This window comes from Crinia signifera, chromosome 7 (assembly GCF_055691185.1).
Source record: "Crinia signifera chromosome 7, ASM5569118v1, whole genome shotgun sequence".
NCBI classification, from domain to species: domain Eukaryota; kingdom Metazoa; phylum Chordata; class Amphibia; order Anura; family Myobatrachidae; genus Crinia; species Crinia signifera.
Window position 1 is genome coordinate 144,433,676 of NC_139223.1, and position 26,298 is coordinate 144,459,973.

The following is a 26,298-nucleotide window of genomic DNA, read 5'->3' on the forward strand; positions in this document are numbered from 1 at the left end:
TTCCTCAGAAAATCCGTTAAAAATGCTAGTGCCGCTTCTTTTTTTAGGTGCAATATTTAATTAAACTTCAATTAACTGACTTGCTGTTTTTGTAAAAGAACAGTCACTTTGAGCGATGCTGGCATATTTAGCGTATATTTAAAGGATCACTCACAGCAACAGTCCAGAGGGCCAGGCACATCCAGTAACAGACAGTAATGGTCCCGGTGCCAGCTGTTAGCCCCAATGTCGGACTAGTACATAATACTCACGCTGCCTGGTCAGCAGCAACAGCAGCACACGGTCTTCAATGGAAGGCAATAAAGCAGGCAAAGATCAATGGCAACGTTTCAATTTTATTGATAAAATCGTCATTGGGCCCGATAGCATATATATATGCTATTATCGTATTTACCTACCCTCTCAGGATGGCCGGGAGGGTCCCGAAAATCAGGTCCCCCTCCCAGCTTCCCAGAAAGGGAGGCAAGCCTACCGCATTTCTGTCCATCGCATCAGACCCTTGCGGCCCTTTCCTCTGCCAGTAAAATACCGGCATTCAAGGCTCTTCAGGGAGGGGGCAGGGCTAAATTATGCAAACCACAGCATTTCACACCTCCCCCTCTAGAAAAAGCCACGAATCATGGCATTTACCATTTACCTTGGTGTCAAGCTCCGCCTCCCATCCTCCGGAAGTGCTTCAGAGAGTCTCTTCTCCGGGCTTCTCCCAGAGAGGAGATTTGAAAAGTAGGCAAGTATGCCTAATACCCACAAGGTAATAAACTTATCTGGGATATTGTTTCGTCCACCTCAGGCAGGCATAGTAAAATCTCTGAAAGCTGTCCAGTGGATGTCTCTGAAAGTTGTCCAGAGGAAATTGGGGCTGCGGCAGCCAATCTCAACAAGTTTCACTGAACCTATGTGTTTTCAGGAGAACCAGTGCTTTTATGGGGTGATCAAAATTGGTAGCCCAATAAGAGGCAATGGTTAAACATCAGTACATTTTTTAATCATGGTTAAAAGGATTATATTAATATATATATATATTGACGAAGTCCAATTGAGTGATGAAACGCTTAGAGGCGTGTCCAGTGACGTTTGCGTGGGTGGTCCTATCAACGGTGGATCAAGAGCTTTGCGGCTTTGGCACAACGTAGAAGAGACTGCACCCTATGCTTCTATTCATGCTGGCAAGCTGATTACTTATTACCTACCTGTACGTGAGCTATTGTTTTATTACATAAAATAATTTACTATATTGCTCATTGTGCGCATCTCCTGTTTTTTCACACACATATATATATATATATATATATATATATATATATATATATATATATAGTCCATGGTACTGGCACTCACATCGACATGAATAGCTTGCTGGGGTGACAATCCAGGGTAGGGAACTTGCTAGCAGGTCACTACTTTGTATAATGATACAGAATGGAGTCACTCACCAGTCTTTCAGGCAAATAAAGATGGGTTTATTCAGGCAGCATGGCAATGGTAGTGGGCATCGCCGTTTCGGTCCGCCTCTGGGACCTTTTTCAAGGTCCCAGAGGCGGACCAAAACGTCGATGCCCACTACCATTGCCATGCTGCCTGAATAAACCCATCTTGATTTGCCTGAAAGACTGGTGAGTGACTCCATTCTGTATCATTTTTTTTTTATATATATATATATATATATATATATATATATATATATAAAATATTATAGTTACTGTAACAATGAGCCTAATTCAGACCTGATCATTGGGCTGCTAGTCTTTGGAGCCAGAGTGAAATCCCGCCCCATGCAAGCCTTTGATTTGCTTAGCAAGGCTTGCGAAAATGAGCTTGATCAGGGCTGGAGCTGATGTCACGCGACTTCCCCTAAGATGCTTGTGTTTTCCCTGACACTCCCAGAAATGGCTGGTTATCACCCCCAAGTGCAGGTTTTCCGTCAATCAACTTGAATATGGCCAGTGATAAAAAAAAGTATCATGATTTTATAGCAGGATACCCTCACGCATGCTTACTACGGTCCGTACTCATGCACAGTCTATCGATAATCGCCTGGCCTGCAAATTCACAGCTAAATTCGCATTGTGCCTAATTTCGGTCTGAATTAGGCCCAATGTCCAGAATAAATGCTTCCCATAGGTATCCAATGTCTTGATGTACCTTTGAACACAGTTCTAGAAGACTTCAATGTGTCTGTATAATAGAGTTCTCTAGAATGTCCTCTGTATTGTATATATGTCACTAGAATATTCTGTGTTGTATATGAATCAAATACAGCCATGTTTCATATGTTTCATATGTTTTAATACATTTAATTAGCCATTTGCAAACCACTTTTTTTCCATCATGGACATTTCCACATCAGTGTGCTTGTATTAGATTTAGGGACACTTTCTTCTGTTTGCCCCTCAGGGTAAAAGATGAATTTGCAGCTCTCCCTGTATACAGTACAGTACATCCTCTTGTAAATTAATTGTAGTGGTCCATTAACCACAAGACAGGAACAGACAGAAATAGCATTGACGTGCGGTGAGGCTCTGATTGATACCAAGCACCCTGATATTATTCACAGAAGACTTCATATGAGACATTTTCTCAATCTTTGAAGGAATATATATATATATATATATATATGGTACATGTGAGTTATCCGGACGCCCGATTTCAAAATCGGGTCGGATCGGGCACATCGCATCGCATCGCATGCGACCATCGGATGCGATGCGATGCGATGCGATGACCCGATTTTTCCATAGGAATCAATGTTAAAATGGACTGAGTCCATTTTAACATGGAATTCAATGGGAAAAAGGGGTCCTTTTCATACCCCTACTATCCAAGTGGGCATGGAGTTGGATATAAACCTGTGGCGAGCGTAGCGAGCCACCGAGCCCGAAGCGTGGCGAGCGTAGCGAGCCCCGCGAGGGGACACGGAATACCGTCCCCTCGCGGGGCTCGCTTCGCTCGCCACGCTTCGGGCTCGGTGGCTCGCTACGCTCGCCACAGGTTTATATCCAACTCCATGCCCACTTGGATAGTAGGGGTATGAAAAGGACCCCTTTTTCCATAGGAATCATTTTAACATTGATTCCTATGGAAAAATCGGGTCATCGCATCCGATGGTCGCATGCGATGCGATGCGATGCGATGCGATATCGCATCGCATCGCATCTGATTGTATGCCTTAACTTAAGGCATACAATCAAAAAATCGGGCGTCCAGATAACTCACAAGTACCATATATATATATATATATATACACATACATACAGTATTAGGTTCAGTGGTGCCAAGACTGTCTGACTGGTTTCCCCCTGATGCATCGTTCCTTGACCTCCTTCATTCACCTTTAAACAGCAGCAGCAGCCAGTTACCGCAGAACAGCTGAGTGCACCCTGCAACCGCATGCTGTGCTCCCCTGAGCTGCTAGCACACATGATGAGGATAGCTACTGTCCCGGCCGCCGCTTTTTATGGAGACAGGGATGTGTGCTGTGCTGTGAACCACTCCCGCTCCCATCGCCGCCACTGCCCGCTACCGCCGGTCACAGGCTTCTCCGGCTTACTAGACGGGTACACGCAGGATTGACTAGCAGTAGACCGACTTGGTGCACGGCATACTGGAGACAGACCGCAGTCTGCTCCAAGTCCCGTGGCACAGCGGTCCTGCTCACATTTCCAAACCGCATACCCGCCCGGAGTTTCACATAATTATACAGCACAGTGAGCATTCTGACATCAGAGTTATCTCAGCTCCACGGGGCTTATCAGCATTATAAATAGCCTCTAAATCAAGCATTTTCCACTGTCTAATTTGCCTAATTGAACTAGGTATTAGCACAGTCCTATAAGATCATGATACCACTAATTATAGCATTTACAGGACATCAGGGCCCCACGTTGTAGGGATACTTGTATCCCATTTTTATCACTAGTCTGTTTCTCATGTTAATGTTGTTCGTGTTTTTTATTTCGCTGCTTTTTAATAAAACCTAATAAAAGTTAATTTTTATTATCATTCAATCTCCTTTGGTGCGCCACACAGAGACATTATTCCTGTGTTTTTCTCAGTACTAGAAGAGCCAAACATACATATCACAAAATAAAAATAAAAAAATCTAAACATTGGGCAAGGGTAACTTGTACAATAAATCCCTTTGAACCACACTTGGCTTGCACATAAATAACAAGTCCCCGTTAAACACCACATACAATATTTGAAAGAACACAAGCCATGCATACAGTCAGGGGCATGACTCCCAAAGGCGATGGAGTTGCCTGCCTCCAGGCTCCAATCCCTGAAGGGAAACCTGTATGGTTCATCACCATGGGATACAAATGTGACTGCTGCTCTTCCAACAGAGATCTGGGATGCTCCTATAAAGTTAATTAGCATAGGAGTAGAAATATGATAATGGTTGGTCCCAAATCCAACCAATCATGGCACTGGGACTCTTGCGTGGCGAAAAATGTGTGTGGCCTCAAAAGGGGGCATGACATTTACATATTATACCACACACCGTAAATGGCCATTATAGCAAATGCCGCAATGCCTGTTAAACATAATGTCTTGCACCGTAATGCCCATTACACATAAGGCCACATACCGTGATGCCCACTACACATTGTGCCTCACACCGTGTAGCCCATTACACATTATGCCACACACCATGATGCCCATTACATACAGTATTATGTCACATAAGTGCTGCTTACCTACATGCTCAACATCAGGGGTTACATGCTTAATGCCAGGGGCTTCATAATCGATGCCAAGGAGGTTTCATGCCCCTTGTCAAGGTGTCTCATGCTCATTGCCAATGGGAATTGCATATTTATTGCCACAGGGGAGTAAAATGCTCGTTGCCATGGGGGAGTAAAATGATATTTTGCCAAGGGGGACTGAAATCCTCGTTGCTAAGGGGCACTGAAATGTTCATTGCCAAGGGGATCTGAAATCCTGCTCAGTGACAGCCAGGCAGAGAGCTGTGCTCTGAGCAGGACAGTCTGACAGGTCCCCGCCACTGAGATTTCTAAATTTCACACTGCTTTGTAAGCCAATAGAAGCTTGCGATCCGGCAGCCAATCAGGAGTGGCAAAGATGGTCAGACCACCCCTTAGATTCACCTATGTTAATTATCTCTATCCAGGAGCTTCGCTAACACCTGCAATAGGGCACTGGACGACTTCTGCTTGCTACCTCTCAGGTATAGACAATGAATTCTCTTCTGATGAAACCACTGTAAAAGCTCATAGCAGATAAACGCGTCAAGAGGTCTGGGCTTTCTCTCTTTCCTGTGGGAACCTTATCCTGACCCTAACAGAGGCTATCGTCACCTGTGTGCTAACTTCAATACTGCAAATACCCCCTTGCTACACCGATCCTTTCGGTGAGTCCACACAGAAGGCGGCTGTGCGCTGCACATATCACAAACGGTCAGCACGCTCCCTGCACTGAGCGGAGACGGACAGCTCGCTCTCTGCCTGAATATCAACTACGGCCTGTCATTTGGCGGCGGCAGCCAGCAGGTGAGCTAGAGCTCCTCTCACGTAACAACCACTGCCTGTCCCGATCAATAGCTCCATAGGTGTGACCACACTTTCTTAAAGTCTTGATAACACTGCCTGAGCTTTGCTTACAATACGCCTGCTGACCTAAAGGTCCTAGTGGATATATAATTGCCATCTCTAAATTGGATCGGAGCCATTGTGCGACATTTTATATAAATTAGTGGCTTCTCATAGTCACAATATAACCAAGCACTGGACACTTTATAATGTCCAGATAACGGGTTAAGGTTCATAATTAACACATGGAGAGTGAAAGTGTATATATGTTTTAATTATGTAAAACAATACTTGTTTTACCTTTTTTAACCAACTCTATATTGCCTCTAAGCAATTTGGATGAACTTACACCTCTGCATACATTATATTTTATCTCCCATCTGAATATTCAGCTGTAATGTACATTTTTAAAACCAGTTATCAGTTTTATTGATGGAGTGACATTGATATTGACTTTGAAGGAAACAAACTACACAAAAACGACAAAGAAGAATACATAATAACTGAAAATGAACATAATAAAGTATACTTTACTATAGTAAAATAAATGATATGCAAGAGTACTGACAGCGTCTGACATATCTCTTATTATGCTATGAGATCAACCAAGAAGAAAGAGGACTGAATAATGAGAAGGGTTCAGCCGTGAAAGGTACAGGGAAGTCATCCGTTACGTCGGGAATGGAATAAGTCAGGGGTGAGACATCAAAGGGAAACTCAAATTGATGCCGCGTCATGTCATTTACCTTTAAGATTATAGGTTGTACTTTTTTTGACCAGACTGTTTCAAACAAATTACCTGCGTACAATTTTATCTAACAACCTGTTAATCTCTTACAAACAGAATTGCAAAATTCCAGATAGGGCCTAAAGATCAACTATCATTTAATGCAAGTCTCTGTAATTTCATATGTTTGTTCTTCAAGGTATCCGATTTGTTTCTATCTGATCCAGATCTAGCACCTCCCGACAGTACCTCTGTCAATCACTTATTGTGATAAAGGGCCAATACTGTTTCCAAAGGACAACGAGCATCTCTGGGTACAGAGTCAGCCTTGTATGTTTCTAACTGATCCACATCTAGCACCTCCCTACAGTACCTCTGTCAATCACTTATTGTGATAACGGGGCCGATAGTCTTTCCAAAGGACAAAGCGCATCTCTAACTTTAATATATATAATAAACTAATGGGGCCTACAGAGGGGGCGATTTCAGGGCATAAGGGCAAATAATCTCACTAGATCGTTCAGGAAATGTCCCTATATCGCTCCATATGTAGGGGCCATAGCGATAGCTGATATCGCCTGGCGATTAATATCCAGCATGCTGAATAAATCTAGTTAAATCGCTGGTCAGGGCCAGTGTTCTCACCGGAGAACACCGGCCCTGACAGATCGCTCAGCACACATAGCTGGCAGATTGCAGTGAAGAACTGTGTGCTGAGCGATCTTGCTGACCATTCTGAGTGATCTACATTTCTCAGATTGCTCAGTAAAATCTCCTCGTGTATAGGCCCCATCATATCATCATCTAAAGGTGCCGATACACTAGTACGATTTGGGCTGATATCACCGGATCCCAATGGATTGGGCCGAGAAATCGTCCCAAATCAGATGTGTTTGATGTTCCGCTCGGGACCGATGCGCGGTACCACGCACATCAGATCTGAGCCGGAAGTCGGACCTGCTGCCTGTCCGACCTCCGACTTAGATCCCCTCCTCATTGCATGTGTAAGGGGGGTGGGATGACCCATACACTACTGCCATACATCAAGTACTAGAAAAACCGACATAAATGACACAAAATAAAAAAAATTTAATCGCCATTTGCTAAGAATGGGACGCACGAGTATCTCACATGCACGCTTGCCCCATTCTCGGCGAAAGTACTGTATACTCACTCACTTATCCCCACAGTCTACTACAAATAGTGTAATGAGATTCAGGTCTATGCAAAAGTATCTTTGGAAAAAAGTTTCAACAACAAACTGAAGTACAGTAAAGTAGTTCTTGCGCTACAGTGCATTTCAATGGACACTTCACATACAGCAATCCGGATTATTTTGCTATAGCATTGCATTAGACATCTGACGCATGAGCAGCGATGATTTTAAAAGTGACATCTGGTGGATGATTGCTGGTATTGCATCCACCTGGTAAAAACATTCGCCAAACTGTGCTACTTATTGCGCTGCCTTGCGACTAGGCGCTGTGGTGAGTTGGCGGTCCAAGCGCCATAGGCATGTTAGATTAGCGTGGCTCCCTCTGTATTAGAGGACAATTTAGAAGAAAGAATATGTAATTTTTATCACCCTTCCAACCACATCTGACTTGAACATAGATAACAAGTGCCTGTTAAACACAATATGTTTTTTTTTAGGTGGCATCATTATACTATCTCAAGCTGTTTGCAGGGTCTGTAATGATCACCCTTGACTTGGTACCAAGAAAAGGCCACATTGGGTCCAGGGATTAGACTAGGACTTCCTGAGAGTATTTTACAATAAAAAATGGATCAAATGGACAGCTTGGTTGTATATCATGTTGTATCTGATGCTTCCCCTGATTAGGAGTCCGCTTATCATTCCACACACAACTGTCGCCATCAAGCAGCCACTGAGTCAGACTCAAGCCATGCCTGCCTACTGTGACTTTCTGTGATGTTTAATACATTAATGAATATAAACTACTTACGTCCGTTTTCACTTTCAAGTTAATAAAAGACAATCTTTCCACTGCCTTGATTCATCACACTGCCTACTGAGCTAAAATACTGAAATGCATAAAGCAGGAGTTATGCAACTTAAAATATAAAGGTTGAGTCAGAAATTTTAATGATGCTTGTCAAACAGTATTTATCATTCAGTCTCCAAAAGTCAGAGCATAAAAAAGGATCATGCAATAGAATGTAGAATAACTGCTATGAATATATGATCTCTATAACTGCAAATCACTGCTCAAATCAAATCAACAATCAAGGATAAATTCATCTTAGCGTTTTATATTTCTTATTTATAGGGTATGTAGTCTAATATTACAGCACGTAAATTGCTTAAGTAAAAGTTTGTTTTCTATTTTTTAAGAATTTTTATCCATGAAAATACTATTAGGATATATTATCTAAGGACTTAAACCACCGTAAAGGGACTATAAAACCGATTTGTACAGTTTATATTGCTGATGGTATAGGCAATGCACATTGCGGAAATACCACTGGTGCAGAAGGTGCACTGAGGACTAAGGGGCCCACTGCTGCCTCCCCATGTCACCCTATACTTCTCCCTGTCACCCACTGCTGTGTTACAATATAGAACAAAGTACAGACAATAACCAGCGCCCGATAACTAGGATAGAGCACTGAATTGGCATACCCAAGCATGATCACTGATTTTCTATGAGCAGAGTGGAGGCCCTGAGAAAGTATCTCAGTATTGCTGGGTCTTCTCGATTTTAGGGTCCAATGCAGTATTTCTTAAGTGGGGTCTCCGAATGTTTGATTTTAGAGTGATGGTTAATAGCCCATGAAGAGTAAATAATTAGCATGTAACAAGGTACAGGCTGCCTCAAAGGGCAGCTTATGTAATACAGTACTGCACTACACACATATGCAGGTCCAATGATCACACTAAAGGTGGCTATCCACTAGTGCAAGGAATCACATCCGGTATCTCGCATGCAATACCCCACAATCTCGCTGGATCGCATAAGATACATTGTATGTGGTCATTTTCCATACAATATATCTCATGCAATCCTAGCAGGGGCTATGAGCTGCAAAAATATTCATGGATCTCACATCACAATCGCAGGTAAATGACATGCAATGTGTCACTTTTTATGCGATCCGAAGCAGCAATGTGTTGGAATGGCATAAAAAGTGGCCATTAGTCAGTTACTAGTTTCTCTCACTGTGGAATGATTGAGCACTCAGATCCACAGACACAGACACACACACACACACACACACACACACACACACACACACACACACACACACACACACACACACACCAAGCAGACTCGATAATCTGCTGCCACTGGGCATGGGTAGCAGCACTGTTCTGCCCTGTATACTGCATAGAGTAGTTGCTGACCAGGCTGTGGGGAAAGAGTGTATCTGGAACCCCCCCCCCCCCCCCCCCCCCCACACACACACACACACACACACACCCTGCGTTTGCCTATGCCATTTACAACATTTCTTAAACAATAATAATATTACACACTGATCATAATTTATGGGCCATTGTTCTACTGTTAGCAAACCATCAGCTACTGTATTTTCAGATGGAAAGTGTGATTATACATCTGACCCTCTGAGCCAGGGGCAAACGCAGGATTTTCAGAAGGGGGTTTCCAGAAAGGGGCGGAGCAAAGCACGGAGATGGACACTTAGGAGACCCAGTATATGCCGAGTCAGTTAAAGTACTATAAATAGACCAAATGTATATAAATAATAATATTAATAATATATATATATATATATTATTATAACAGCAGTGTAGACCCCTCGGTATAGCAATGTATTGGGGCCCCTACTGATCCTCCAGCGGTAGGGGATGCTATGAGCGGAAGCTTTGATGTTCCGCAGGTCGTAGGGGTTATTATATCAACCGCTCTGCATGTAGGGGCTGGATCAGTAATTTCCACTAATTACCCCTTTACTGCACAGATGGTGGGAGAAGGGGGCATTGGGCTGAATGAAGGCGCCCTGATGCATAACTTCCAGGGTGGTAGAGGATGTTTGGTACTTATGTAGTAACTGGGCTGCCGATTTTTTGATTGTATGCCTTAAGTTAAGGCATACAATCAGATGCGATGCGATGCGATATCGCATCGCATCGCATCCGATATCGCATCCGATATCGGATGCGATGACCCGATTTTTCCATAGGAATCAATGTTAAAATGATTCCTATGGAAAAATGGGTCCTTTTCATACCCCTACTATCCAAGTGGGCATGGAGTTGGATATAAACCTGTGGCGAGCGTAGCGAGCCACCGAGCCCGAAGCGTGGCGAGCGAAGCGAGCCCCGCGAGGGGACGGTATTCGTCCCCTCGCGGGGCTCGCTTCGCTCGCCACGCTTCGGGCTCGGTGGCTCGCTACGCTCGCCACAGGTTTATATCCAACTCCATGCCCACTTGGATAGTAGGGGTATGAAAAGGACCCATTTTTCCCATTGAATTCCATGTTAAAATGGACTCAGTCCATTTTAACATTGATTCCTATGGAAAAATCGGGTCATCGCATCGCATCGCATCGCATCGAATCGCATGGTCGCATGCGATGCGATGCGATCTCCCGATCCGACCCGATTTAGAAATCGGCAGCCCAGTTACTACATAAGTACCGGATGTTTAATACGCAGAGGAGGGGTGTATAGTGGAGTGAGCTTATTATTCAGAATTTTCTGGTGGGAGGACAGCTTGCTGGAACTAGATTTCTTAGATTTTAGTGGAATTAAAAACTAGAGAATCCCACCCACCAAATGGTACTGAGGACTAGGGGATCAGAGTTCAGGAGGCAGAGCAATCCGCCAATGAGAATATAAAACTACATACCAGGTGTGTGGAGCTGGAGCAGTAACCAGCTGCTGGAAGGCTGATATCTCTGGTTCTGGGCAGAGTAGAGACAAGCTGCTAGTGTCCATCAAAGGGGGAGAGTCCCAGCTTTTGGAATATACTCTCAGAAAAACTCTAAGACAGAACCTGAAATATCTGACTGGGAAGAGCAATTAACAGGCTCGGATGGGGACCACTCCTTTGAAGTCAGATATCTCCGGTTCCCCAGGGCCGATTTTTAAAATTCTTGTACCCATGGAAAGAGGGGACCCTCATCTTTCAGAGTAGGGCCCTTAGATTCCTGGGGGTTTCTGGGTACTCAGAACCCCCCCCCCCCTGCGTGCGCTACTGCTCTGAGCATATGTTGCCTTTACACCCTGCTCCAAGTGCAGTGTCTATCTCATACTCCCACCACTCTTTAGTCATACACTCTGTGCAGTATTTGTTTCTCCTCCAGAGGTAATAGGCATCTGCCAGTTCCCCAAGACCCATGCCCCCATATTTTCATCACACACTTTATCCACCGCTCACCCACCATGAGATCCCATGATCTTTTCTCAGGATTTTCACAAACCAACTACAGTACATAGACAAGCACCATCAACATGTGCAGATGGAGCTGCTCTCTTCCAGCGGGGGTCTGGTGGTCAGATCACCAACCGCCAGTCCCCACCAGCTGCTGGAAGGGAACGCGTGCGCATGAGATGCTCGAATGTCCCCTTCCAATGGAGCTCCCCGTTGGTCCCTGCCACCTCCCCGCCGATCACAGTTCTGTTGAGCTGCAATATGCAGCTGCTGCCTTATTAGCCTCTCCCAGAAATTCAATATATAGGGGCATGGCCAAAACAACTAGATTCTCTGAGAATCACCTCATAACTCACACTCTTGTCCCACCCATTTCTATCAGAAAAGGCTGGTATGGAGGTGGTGGTGGTGGTGGTGGTGGTGGTGGTGGTGGTGGTGGGGGGGGGGGTGTCCTAATATTCTGGCAATCTGTGATACTTGGATATTCCCAGAAAAGTAGAAAAGTAGGAGATTAATGCATAATATACATGTGGCAAGCTCTGTATAGGTGGCATCAATTATTTTTTTCCTGACTGCATTTGACTTTTACCAACTCACTTGTGTCCAGACTGAGATACATGCTGTGCATGATTTGCAGAGATAAACTCGAAGACTTACAGTTAGTCACTAATATACAACTTTATACATATTTTATACTCCGCCCACTATTACAGACCACGCCCACAGCTAAAAATTACAAGCGCCTTTTCGATTTTTATCAAATTATTTATTTTAAATTGTAGATTAATAATAATACAACATATTACCAAATCTTTATTTTGGTCATTAGCAAAACAGGTAGCAACTCTCAGAAATGATTGAATGATAAATCTTTATAACTGGAAAACGTCTTGCTGTATAATTTTTATGCTCCTTAATGACTGATGCATAACTAATTAGATTCATATTTCGGTGTGCCTTTCTCAGGGGTCATATTTCATTCCATTGAGTTATTTAATAATGTTGTTTTGAAACAAAGTAGAGATTAAATATTTTTATTGACTGAAACTAATTGCACAGTTTTATTATACCAACTGTTACATTAGGGGAGCCTTATAAGGACGGAAGATTGATGTGCACGAAATCCTCCAAGACCTCCATCTCAAGCAGGCCGGTATAATACAATGTGAGCAGTTTTCTTAATCTTCTGTAACAAATGCTTCTGATAATTATAATTGAAGGAAACAAGACGGAGGTTACAAATGAAGATGAACCATGGATATACATAGAAATTGAAAATTAAGCAGCAGCATGTAATTTCTCTTAAAAAAAATAACATTTGACTTTTTTGTTCTTCATTACACTAGAATGCAAAAAAAAAAAATGTATTACGGCTAATATTCACGCATTGGTACCTCGGGAAAAGGACAGGGGACGATTTGCAGAAGTCCGAAAATCGCAGAGGCTGCATCAAGCATGCATGAAGTTTCAAAGTGCAATTGCATCCAGATTGCAGTTTGATTGACAGTGGCAGGTTTCAAGGGGGGTGGCGACATGGTGCTTTTAGAAGGGTTGGCCATAACAATGCAGGTGTGTCCACACCATTTTTGGGATAGCTGTGACATCACACGCTGCCACGGTGCGAAGACAGGGGTCAACCGTATACCTGTGATTGCATTGATTCCTGTAATGCGAATGCAATTATATTGCGATCACAGGGAAAGTATTAGCCTGGATGGACAGAAAATTAATAAGGAAACAAAAAAAAGGACCCCCCCCCCCCCCAAAAAAAAAAATGAAATATTAAAATAAAAAGAGAAAAGGAAGAGGAGAAAAGAAGGAAAAGGTTTTAAAGAAACAGATAAAAGGGTGGTAGTGAGAGGAGATCCAGATATAGGGGTAGTATCATGTTGAGGAGGTGGAAAAGTAGGGCTAAGGTGTGAATGCAGAACATAGTCAGACTGGGTAAAGTTACCGGGAGCATGCAAAATCATACCGAACAAGTCAAGTTTTTTCCTAGTACACTATAACAAAAATATCCCCTTGACAAACTTACTAGGAAACGTATTATACCACTGTGAATGATCACTCATTTCATTGTAATCCCAAAAACAGATTGCACCAGCATATTTATCAGAATAAAAGATTAATTAGGAGGGAATTATCATCATCAGTTCACAACTTGCTCCAGAAGACGAGTACCTACAAGTTATCCACATATGCATCCCCCTACGGCTTCAGATATTTCAACGGGAGGAACGCCACCCCCACTACTTGTTTTGGAGGAAGAATTACAAGGGAAACCACATTGGGCTGTCTGGAGGAAAATTCCACCTTCCATCTCTCCCCTTTCCCAATTCAACTGTGGACTCTCATTAAGGTGATGTTCCAGTAACTGGATCCAGCCTTCTCAATCCACCTGCTATTCCCAATTTTTTAAATTTTATATTATATTTCTGCTAATTTTAGTGTGTTATTTGTACTTATTAAAGTGCTTCTATTTTTAAATACAAACCTTGTTCTGCCATCAATTTAGCGCAATCTACACCCCAATATATTTTTTTTGTTTCTTTATAGGGACTGACAATCCCTTTCTCAGATTGCTGCTGGACTTGCAACTCACACAGGCGCCCCAACAGCTACTCCGGTACCTGTTTTTTCCAGTATTTTCCACTAAACTTTGACCTATAATGTACTTGGCAATTCTTAAACTGCAATTTTCTTTTCTAGAATCTATGTGATCAATCCAAAGCTCTTGTACTAATGCTGTGAAACCAAACTGCCAGGAAGTTAAATAATCATAGCACACCTGCCAAAATGCAGAGCTCCCTAAGACAGTATCAGGATTCATGTCACTCAAAAAGTGTGCTGCATCACCCTTAATGGCAGTGGCTGAATCATGGAGTATGTCCCGATGTTTCCATTTGGAACGTGGCAGGTATTCTTTACTGTTTTATTTTTATTTACTTCTTGAACTTTTTATTTATATTGTGTAAATTATGTCAATAGTTTAAAATGTGAATGTGAAGGTAGGGACCATGGGGGAAATTTATCAAAGTTCGTGTGAAAGAAAAAAATGGAGAGATTCAGTACGAACCAATCAGCTGCTTCTAACTGTCAGATAACTGTATTCCAAAAATTATCAAAGCTGATTGGTTGGTAACTCTCCACTATCCCAAGCTTTGATAAATATATTTCTATGGGTATTTGTGTACTCGCAGTGTAGCCACTTAGTGGACTGGACCAATTTTAAGTTCAAGAATTTTAAGTTTAAAGTTGTGACATCACTGAGGAATGAAAGACACAAAGGAGACAATGTCCAGTCACCCATCTCTCCTTATACTAAACTAGTAAGCCCGCTCGATGCGAAAGCTTGGAAAGCAAGTCAGCTACGTTATGTGTTTGTGTGTGAAAAAAGGATGTAGTGTTACTCTCTGCCAGCAGATGGCAGTGTTTGGAGATTCACGGACACTAGACATAGATAGATAGATGATGCTTTCTGTTTCATTCCATACTAAATACATTAGAAGCTACAGAAGTGGCTTTCTCTGAACCACCCCCACTCACGTGAAATAGTTAAATATGAACTACTCTCAGTGTTATATTTTAAAAGTTACATGGCATTTGTTGATGTTGAAAAAAGGTGTTGCCAGTTTTTATTTAAAAAAACCATAATGGGATTATACTTAGATGATCTGTCTGCCGCCACCTCTAAACACATTAGGAAGGTTTTGAAAACACCTGTTGGTCCCTAATGCGTAATCTTCCTGATATTCAGAACTTGCCCAAACTCTACCCTCATTTAGTAAACTCTCTCTTCTCTCTCTCTCTGGGGGTAATTCAGACCTGTTTGCTAGGCTGCATATATTTACTGCCTAGCAAGCAGTTAAACATTGCTCCGCCGAGCGCCCGCCCACCCTGCCGCTGAATATTTACTTTTCTGATGGACGCTTCCTGCCGAATTTGGGGCAGGTGCTCACTCTATGTAACATCATCCGCTACTCCGGCATTCCGACGGGCCCGCCCAGCGTTCCCATGGGCGCGCCCACTGTTTTGTGGGCACACACATGAAATGCTGGGTGCCCACCCCGGAACACCCCCTGCCTATCAATCTGTCATCAACTGCTACCGCGAATGAAAAATTAGATGAAGGCCCTCGCTGCAGATGTATGCACATAATAGCGCATGTACATGCGCAGACCACCACCATTGGGGACGGGGATGAATTCGTACCTGTTCAAACAGGTCTGAATCGACTCTCCCCCTGTCCCTGTCCCTGTCTCTGTCTCTCTCTCTCTCACATCCATATGCTTGGCAGCGAAACAGCTAATAATATTTGTTTGGGACCTTTCGAAATTTGAAATCTGTTCTGTAAGATACAAAATACAGCCGGTAATATTGGGAAAGGGCTGACTAGATGGAGGACAGTGAATTGCCAAACATTCAGTCGAATTTTTTAATTAGAGGGCATTGCCATATACAGTGAAATTAGTTGGCCATAGAGGGCTTGTATTTAGGACAATTATGAGTCTCTTAAATAAAAATAAGAAAACATCTCTTCAGGAATAAATACATTTTGTGGAGCAAATTAGAAAAGTTTCAGTGGAAGTTATTGCAGGAATAGTAGTAGAAAAGTAAGCCAGAAACGTAGCAGAATCTTATTAGTTAAATTTATTTATTTATTAACAGTTAGAGCCATGGTGGGGATTGAACCCATGACCTCAGCGCTGTGAGGCAGTAATGCTAACCATTACACCATCCGTGCTGAGGGAAGTATCCTATCAAATATGATTCTCTTTGTACAATGGCTTTATTTGGGGCAAAATTATTTTATATTTTCCATATGGAATGGGTGGAGGCCTCGCTCCAAACAAGTAAAACAATTATTTGACAATTGGAATTTTTTTTGTAAAATCGTGACTACTGCAAATAGGGTTCGTAAATGTTTCCAAAAAGCATAATGGTCTAAAGCCCAGATAGTCATGCAGAATTATCCAGTTCCTCTTTCTAGCTGCTCTTGCTTATTGTAATTGGGGGGTTATCCCATGCACGACCATTTTTCCTACTCCAATTTTTTTTTTGGGTGGTCACACAGTGTAGTGACTCACTGGTTGTTAGTTGTTGACAATATGATCAATTTACTACTGATCATTTTCATGTTTTCGCTAACAAAGTGAACGTATATTATTTTATATATTTTGATCCAAGGCTTCAAATATAGTTGTTGTTTTTTCCTTCAAAAACTGATGTAAGACAGCATGTTCCAATGCATGTTCCAATGCAGAGGATGGATAATGTGATTGTGCACAAACATTGAACCCTTTCCTGTGTATTGGTATGGGGTATGAAATTATATACACAAGGAAAGGAGAATACAGAGGCCCTTATTCTGGTTGCTGCGGTAATATCCGCGTGCATTCGTGCCACCGATGTTTTGTGTCTGCGCATGTGCAGAGGCATATCTGCGCATGTGCGAGCGGGACGCACGTCCAAATTCCGCATGAGATATGTACACTACGAACAGGGGGTGGAGAGGGGTGTGAAGGGCTGTTTGGGCTCATTACCATATGTTTACACCCCGCGTTTCATGGGCGTTCCCATGCAAACGCTGGGCGTACGTATGGTAATGCGGCCGTGACGCACGTGTAGGGGGCGGACATATGACATTGCCGGATGTCATCTGCCCGCCCAGATCCCTGATTTTACACTGAGAAATGCCCGTGTGGTCTGAGGTTGCGGGAGCTGCCTGGCCACTCGGTCCTGCATTTGATGGTCTGCGACCATCGAATGATGGGGAGGTTCCCTGAGATGGAGGAGGTGTATTCATGAGAAATACACGTGCGGTCCGTTCGGACAGCTTCTTACTGCGTAAGGACGGAATTGGAGATCCGTATGGAAGGCAGGGTTTAGGATGCACGGTGCTGGCCGCATATTCGGATCCGGCCGCACCGATCAGAATAAGGGCCAGAGTGACAGTGCTAGCATTCACGCAGAATCCCAAAGGCACACCCCGGCATCGGTTCTACATATCATTGATTGAATATATGTACTATTCCAAATGAATATCACCATGACATTTCACTATAATATTTATTTGCCTTTTTTCCATTTGCAATACTGTATCTGAATTAAATACCACAAGATGGATACATTCATCCTTCAAGTATTGAATATTACAATATTTATTATATTAGAAATGTAATTATAGTATCAATATTTTATGGAAGGATATATTCCGGTAGGTAGTTAAGAATTCTCCCAGGAGATCTTGTAGAGTAGCTCTAAGTGCAGTATAAGATAAAAATTCATAAACTATTACTGACCCAGATGTCTTATCTCATTATGCATGAATAATTATGACTACCTGATCTATATACCAATACTGAGATGAGCAACAGTTTCAAAACCGTTCATGAAGTAGTTTCCTCACTACAAATTAGTCTGAGGCACTTTGCACATTTGCAGTGGCGTAACTATAAATTTAGCTCCCCCTGCCAAAAAATTTGTGGCGCCCCATCCTCCCCCTTCTTTAGTAAAACATGACAATGGTGCAGACTGGTTACATGGGATACTGTGTGCCGCCATGTGTAGTGCTGCAGCTCCCCAGGAGTGACGTGCGGCCATGCAACGTAACAGGGAGGACATCCCGTCTGCTGACATACTGTAGCCTTCTGTCACCAGCCTCAGCTTCCAAGGACTGACCAGGGATACTAGCGGAAGTGTGTGTGGGTAATGACACCGACCGCCCCAGGAGCAGAGGAGACGAGGAGGCAAGGAGACTGCGGTGGGGAGGGGGGTTGGGCTGTCACCTACGGTACGCAGCTACAGTACACAGCCACTGCCACCCACTACACCTGAGTGACAGCAAAGGTACTTGTTTCCTAGCACGGCGCCCACTAAGCAATTTGCTTAGAGGGCTATTCTGCGTAGTGAAATCGCATCACATGGGCCATGCGATGTGCGATGCAATTTTCCTATGTAATTTATTCACTGCTCTCTCTGCCCCAGGCCATTGCATCGCATCTGCCGCAAAATCGAATGCGATCGCATGCGATTTTTAATCGCATGCGATTATAGGTTTAACGCGAAATAGGTTTAACGCACCCCCCCACTATCCACGCCAACCCGAAGCGTGGCTAGCGGGATGCAGAATACATGTAAAGTAATCCGCGTCCCCTCGCGGGGCTCGCTGCGGTCGCCACGCTTCGGGCTTGGTGGCTCGCCACACTATATAAAGTCAACTCCACGCCGACGTGGATAGTGGGGTAATGAAAAAGTCGGAGGACACGTTCCGCAGCGCTCGCCATGCTTAGGGTGGCGTGGATAGTTGGGGGGTGCGTTAAATCTATTTTTGGGACATACAATCATATTATTGTATACCTAATGTCATTGCATGGCACACCCTATAAAGTCGCATGCGATTTTGCGGGACATGCGATGCGATATTGTGGGGTAAAAAAAAAATTCCATGAAAAAATCGCATCGCATGCGATTTCCCTACGGTGCCGTACGCAGAAAATCTGGGCACCGTGCTAGGAAACAAATACCACAGCAAACTGTGTATTTGTAAAGGACAGCAGATATTTTTCAGTGTGCCCTGAGACCGCTGGCTCCCCCAAGGCACAGCTGGGGCTGCCGCACCATAGTTACGCCACTGCACATTTGCCAGTCATACCTACTTGACCTGTTTCTTGGAGCACAATGCCACCATTGTCAGCACTGCACAATGTGAAGAGGAAGGATGCCATGTTGATGCAAATCGCTATGATTCAGTTCATCAAGACATTGCATCACCTAATTCATTCAAGTGAGCGGGATGCAGAAAGAAGACCAACAATATTGATTGACCAAAATGCAAAATCTCCTGACAACCATAGTGCACTGCAGAAGAAGGAGCTGCTGTGAGTGGTATCACCCACCATAATATTTTTCTTAATGTGGTTATCCCAAAATCAGGAGTACTGCATGGCACCTAATACCCATATAGCATCGCACCTAATTACCGGGTTTATGACAGTTTTGCGATCTGAAAGGGGTTACCGGTTACAGCTAACTGGTAGCAACACAGCAATTCAAACCGGGTAAAAAGAAGGGTTCTTACTGGTTTGTTGCCGTGTTGCTGTGCCGTGTGAATGGGTTAAACGGATCGAGCGACCCGTTTCCCGTTCCCACTGTGGAGGAGGCAGCGCTTGGAGCAGCGCTGCCCCCTCCTCCACTCCGATGGTGCTCCACCGTGCCCCCACATCAGCCTCAGCGAATTGGCAACATATCCATTTCGCTGATGCAATCTGAACAGACCGCACATGCAGGGTCACACTGGGACTGAACCGGTGCGACCCTGCATTATCGGTCTGAAAGCAATATAAGACTGGGCTAAGGAACACAAAATTATTATACAGTATAGATCTTAGTGGAAAAAAAATGTCCAGACCCTAGGTGGCTGCCTGTCAGCTTTATGAGTAATCCAGCCCTATTTCCAACCAGTTCACACAGATAAAATATGAATTACAATATTGTAAAATGAGGACATCTATATAAATCTAGGTTCCTCTAAAGAAAAGGTTAAACTCATAATATAGCTGTTATTTCTTCAGTGCTTTATCGAAAATGTAATATTGCCGAGAGTAACCATTCAGAATCGAGCTGTCAATTCAAGCTTCCAGAGCAGCAATCTCTTCCTTCAAATATACCATCATCTTCTCAAAATGGAATCAAATTTTGGTACTTGTTTCCTAGCACGGCCACAATCGCGGGCATCGCGGGTAATTTTTAATGGTCTGCGATGCGACCGACGCGATGCCCGCGATTTCCCATTGAAATGCATTGAAAAAGTCAAAATCGCGTCGGTCGCATCGTATGCGGCCAAAAAAAGCATGCGATGGTACCGACGCGATGCCCGCGATTTCCCATAGGGAACAATGTAAAATGCCTCAATTTAACCAAATCAACATAGGGAACAATGTTAAATGGGCCAGACACCCCAAAAAAAACCCTTGACCAGTGAAATGGCCCCCCAAAAATAGTTAACGCCACCCCACGATCAACGTCAACCCGAAGCGTGGCGAGCGTAGCGAGCCGTCGAGGGGCGGCGGTACGCGTCCTCCGACCTTTTCAAACCCCCACTATCCACGTCGGCGTGGAGTTGAGAATAGATAGTGTGGCGAGCACAGCGAGCCACCGAGCCCGAAGCGTGGCGAGTGCAGCGAGCCCCGCGAGGGGCCGCGGATACCTGTGAAGCCCGCGAAGGGACGCGTTTACCGGTGAAGGTATCCGCGTCCGCTCGCCACGCTTCGGGCTCGGTGGCACGCTGCGCTCGCCACACTATCTATTCTCAACTCCACGCCGACGTGGATAGTGGGGGTATGAAAAGGTCGGAGGACGCGTACCGCCGCCGCTCGCCACGCTTCGGGTTGACGTTGATCATGGAGTGCCGTTAAGTATTTTTGGGGGGCCATTTCACTGGTCAGGGTTTTTTTTTGGGGTGTCTGGCCCATTTAATATTGTTCCCTATGTTGATTTGGTTAAATTGAGTCATTTTACATTGTTCCCTATGGGATAGCGCGGGCATCGCGTCGGTCGCATAGCATGCGATTTTTTAGCCCGCATGCGATGCGACCGACGCAATTTTTTTTACCTGCGATGCCCCAGATCAAGATCGTTGTGGCCGTGCTAGGAAACAAGTACCCAAATTTTTGACAGAAATATAAAAATCCCATAATTGTTAAATAATTTAATCAGGATATTATTATTTCATGTCTCTCAAAAGATATGAATTGAAGATAAAATATGCCACACTCTAGATCCACTCATTTCCTATTCATATTTACCCATAACTCTTCCATAGTGATCCATACACACCCCTGTTTTGTCAAAAACCTTCCCTCTCTGAGGAGTGAACCAGGACAGTACTGATAATATAGGGATAGTTCAGGAGTAAGACATCTTCTATACATTAAGGCACAGTTTCATATTGTGTAGAGTTTACCTTTATTGTCTTCTAGGCTGAGTTTGCTTTATGTGAACCTTCCTCTTCGCCTTCTCCCACTGGCTGAAAAATAAAAAGTAGATAGTATTAGATACTATCAGAAGTTTAAATTACTATATATTTCTATTGGATTATTATTCAGTGCAGAAAGGGTGATGAAGATACTGACATGTTGAAATTAGAGATGTGTGTGGACAATGTGTTTTGATTTTTTTGTTGTAATTCATCAATGTGTTTTGGTTTTGGCAAAACACCCTCAAGTGTTTTGGTTCACATTTTTTTTTTTTGGTTCAGGTAATAATCAATAATCATGGATTTTGTTTTGTTTTAAATCACGGAAATTTTACAATTCAAAAACCAAAATTCATATTTTAAATTTTAATTCTGAACCACAAGATGATCGGAACAGGGTTTTAGGGACAGATACTGGTTGGTTTGCAGAAGCAAACTCCTTCTTTAATGGACAAAACCATGTGCACTGCAGGTGGGGCTGATTTAACATGTGCAGAAAGAGAGATACATTTGGGTGGGGGGTGTTCAAATGGAAATCTTAATTGCAGTGTAAGAATAAAGAAGCCAGTATTTACTCTGAACAGAAAAAATAACTTACCCAAATGTAACTCTCGGTACTTGTGGACAATCACGGCTCCCACGATGTCCATCGGATAGTAAAAAAAACGCAGAAATGCATCCAAATGCATTGAAATTAGTATCAAACATGTTCAATGGCCCCCAAATGTCATTTTTCAGGCTGTACCACCCCCACTATCAACTCGAACCCGAAGCGTGGCAAACGCAGCGAGCCCGCGAGGGGCGGCGGTACGCATCCTACAACCTTTTCATTCCCCCACTATCCACGTCGGCGTGGAGTCGAGAATAGAAAGTGTGGCGAGCGCAGCGATCCACCGAGCCTGAAGCATGGCGAGCGCAGCGAGCCCCACGAGGGGACACGGATACCTTCACAGGTATACGCGTCCCCTCGCGGGCTTCACAGGTGTCCGCGTGCGCTCGCCACGCTTTGGGCTCGGTGGCTCGCTGCGCTCGCCACACTTTCTATTCTCAACTCCACGCCGACGTGGATAGTGGGGGTATGAAAAGGTCATAGGACGCGTACCGCTGCGCTCGCCACGCTTCGGGTTCGCGTTGATAGTGGGGGTGGTACAGCCTGAAAAATGACATTTGGGGGCCATTGAACATGTTTGATACAAATTTCAATGCATTTGGATGCATTTCTGTTAAAAATCGCATGTGATGCGATCGCATGCGATGCGATTGCATGCGATTTTTTAAAAATGCAAAAAAACGGCATAAATCGCATGCCACTACATATGGCATGCGATGGGAGCCGTGATAGTCCACAAGTACCTAACTCTCTTTGCACATGTTACATCTGCCCCACCTGCAGTGCACATGGTTTTGTCCATTAAAGACGGAGTTTGCTTTTGCAAACCAACCAGAGCCACCCCTTTCAGATCATATTGCCTTGGGAGATCTATACCAAGTTTTTGTTGAAAAAAATATATTTCAGATAAGACGTATTGAGGGTTCAGTTTTAGTTTTAGGGACTTCGTCTGCCATGTGCATGGATCATCCTTGACTCAAAAAAATGTATTGATGTTTGCAACAGTTATGTTTATTTCATTTCTATGTTTTACTATCATACTTACTAATTAAATGTTTCTCATTTGCATTGACATAACAATCTTTTGATATAATGTATATAAGCACAGTCCTCTGTAAAACGACATCCAAAACTTTTTTTAATGCATTCTTTTGGTTTTTATTAATTACAATTTAAACTACTGCAGCCATTACATAATTATATAGATTAACCACCATGGATACAAATGCATTCATTTTAACATTTTTCCTCTAGGTTTCACAAGTCACTATGGGCCTTATTCTAGTTCACTCTTTCTGACAAAATCCTTCTTAGATGGGCAAAACCATGTGCACTGCAGGCGGGATGATGTTACTTGTACAGAGAGAATTAGATTTGGGTGGGGTTTTACTTCAAAGTGAGATCTATATTGCAGTGTAAAATTAAACCAGTCAGTATTTAACCTGCACAGAAACAAAATAACTCACCCAAATCTAATTCTCTCTGCACATTTTACATCTGTTCCCCTGCAGTGCACATGGTTTTGTCCATCTAAGAAGGATTTTGTCAGAAAGAGTGAACTAGAATACGGCCCTATGTGCATCTGTTACCGTCAGGGCCGGATTAAGGGCCTAATGTTCAAATGCCTATTATGAGAAGTGGAGGAGGTGAGGTCAATCATATGTAGGCACGTAGAATCCATACACTATACGCCCAAATGTCTCCCTTAATATATAAATGTACATAAATTGCATAAATGTGCAAAATAGGAATGTAATTGTAATACTTATGATTTATAATAACCATGTGGCCAGCTGGTATCTGTCTGGTGATCATCATGCTTTTATGATGATGGGCCTATTTTCAGTGGCGTAACAATAACCCCACTGAGTAAGTGTGGGCGCCGGGGGTCTTTGGGGCTAGCGATGTGCTGCATTGCTGCCGGGACCAGCCAGCCTTACCCATCTGCTAACCTTTTTTACAGCTACACCACTGCCTATTGTAATGTGGAGGTAGTTCTGCAGCTCCGTCTGCCTCATTGTTAATCTGGCCCTAGTTACAGTGTGACCCTGACAGCCGTCATTAAGTGATAAATGATATCCAATTTGTCCAAATTCACTATATTATACTACTTTTATGTATATTAAAATAAAGCTGTTTGTAAACTGTCTAAACTATGTGGAGGGGGTCTAGATTGCACACCTTAGCTACTTCTTCTATTGAAGATGTAACATTAAAAAATGAGTTTACATTGTGCATATGAATATTGAATATATCAAATGTTGCAAGAAAGAATGATAAATAAAGTAGACTTCAGTACAATTCTGCGTCTCTCCGTTATTGTATACTGGCTTATATGTAACACAATGTTTACATAGAAAGCAGACATACAGTATGCAAGAATTTTAAACGTTAGTACATATGACATGTATTGAGAGACATAGCCACATAGAAAGGTATCTGATGCTCACCCGCTGGACCCTTATCTACTTTTAATGGAATATGGTACGTAGCTGAGACTTCGAACTACAACATAGAACCTACTTGCCTACGCTCCCGAAAGTTGCAGGAAGCTTCCGATATTTGGGGGAAAGCCCCAAGCACCCCTGGAAGAGCAGGAAGATCTTGCATCCTGCCCACAGATTAGTGAAGAGGTCAGGATGGAGAGGTAAAGATACTCAAATCATATAATTTAGGCTTGATGATGTCAGAGCCTCTCAAAGTTCGCTGCAGCATGTTCTCTCTGGGCTTCTCCCAGAGAGAAGAATTGAAAAGTAGGTAAGTATGCAAGCCGCATTGTACAACTTACTTCAGTCGGAAGAGGGTGGCAGTGGGAGACTGGCCAACTCTGTCTAGAGGCTGGTAATACCCCTATAATTCGGGACTCTCCTACAGATTAGAGTAGAATTGGCAAGATTGTTACAAGATATGATTTTCCGTTCAGAAAATAAGCAAATCCAGAATTAAAAATCTGGTAATCGATCCTGTCTTTATCACTTGCTGTTTTGTAATAATTCCAAATGTTGACTGCAGCCACACATTCGCAAGGTGGGGTCTGACACAATTGGAAGAAAAACAAAAGTCAGTCGCACAGGGCAGTAACGTTTTAAATAAAATTTTAAGAGGACCCTCCTAGATACAAATGTGGTTTGCAATTATTTGATACATATGGTGAGGGTGTGCTACCACAGGCATGGAATTTCACAAGAGTAGAGGGACAGCAGGGATGCCTTTTGTTGGTGCACCTAAGAATAAATTGAACTCATAATATATAACTTTTAATGAATTTACATCTAAAATATCTGCGAAATAAAACCAGGACATACAACAATCATACAAACAATAAAAAAGGGGAGGACGTTCCCCTGACTCAGTGTGACCCCCTGGTCACCACAACCCCTGTCTGTAAGTGTTATAGTGTTTTGTACCGTAGGCAACAATAAAGGAGTGGGTATTCTCCTACATGCAGCGGTTTAGCTTACAAGGTCACTTGTAATGAATAGTGTCACACGTACTGTGAGAACGTTAGTAAATATGGGTGAGGCACGCACCTATTGAGGACAATCCTCTGATAGTGCTGCCCTCAGCCCAGGTAGCCGTTACCGCACTAAAACAATGAGGGCTGGTGAACCCAATGTGAGGTGTGCAGGCATGCACTTGCCTCGTTCACACAGCTCACTCAGGTAGCGCTGAGTCTGGCGCCAGACTAGCGTGTCGGTCGCCGGGTGGACCGCTCTCGGGTTCTGCGCAACGGTACAGTTCAAAGTTACAACATTGTATGTGGGGAGGGGAAGAGGGGGTTTTAGAACACACTGAGTGTGTTAAGACGGTCAGCGATCGCTTCGCAGTGAACGCTTCCTCAGGACCCTGAGGAAGCGTTCACTGCGAAGCGATCGCTGACCGTCTTAACACACTCAGTGTGTTCTAAAACCCCCTCTTCCCCTCCCCACATACAATGTTGTAACTTTGAACTGTACCGTTGCGCAGAACCCGAGAGCGGTCCACCCGGCGACCGACACGCTAGTCTGGCGCCAGACTCAGCGCTACCTGAGTGAGCTGTGTGAACGAGGCAAGTGCATGCCTGCACACCTCACATT

At 43.5% G+C, this 26,298-nt stretch overlaps 1 protein-coding gene across 3 annotated transcripts in view; it reads right to left on the reverse strand.

The window, feature by feature from the left end:
- B3GALT1 (beta-1,3-galactosyltransferase 1) overlaps positions 1–26,298 on the reverse strand; it is a 315,300-nt gene that overhangs the window by 20,092 nt on the left and 268,910 nt on the right. For all 3 annotated transcript variants that reach the window (XM_083153903.1, XM_083153901.1, XM_083153902.1), the window contains one exon: positions 21,601–21,663. The gene's annotated coding sequence lies outside the window, so the exon portion shown is untranslated. The remainder of the gene's footprint in view (positions 1–21,600; positions 21,664–26,298) is intronic.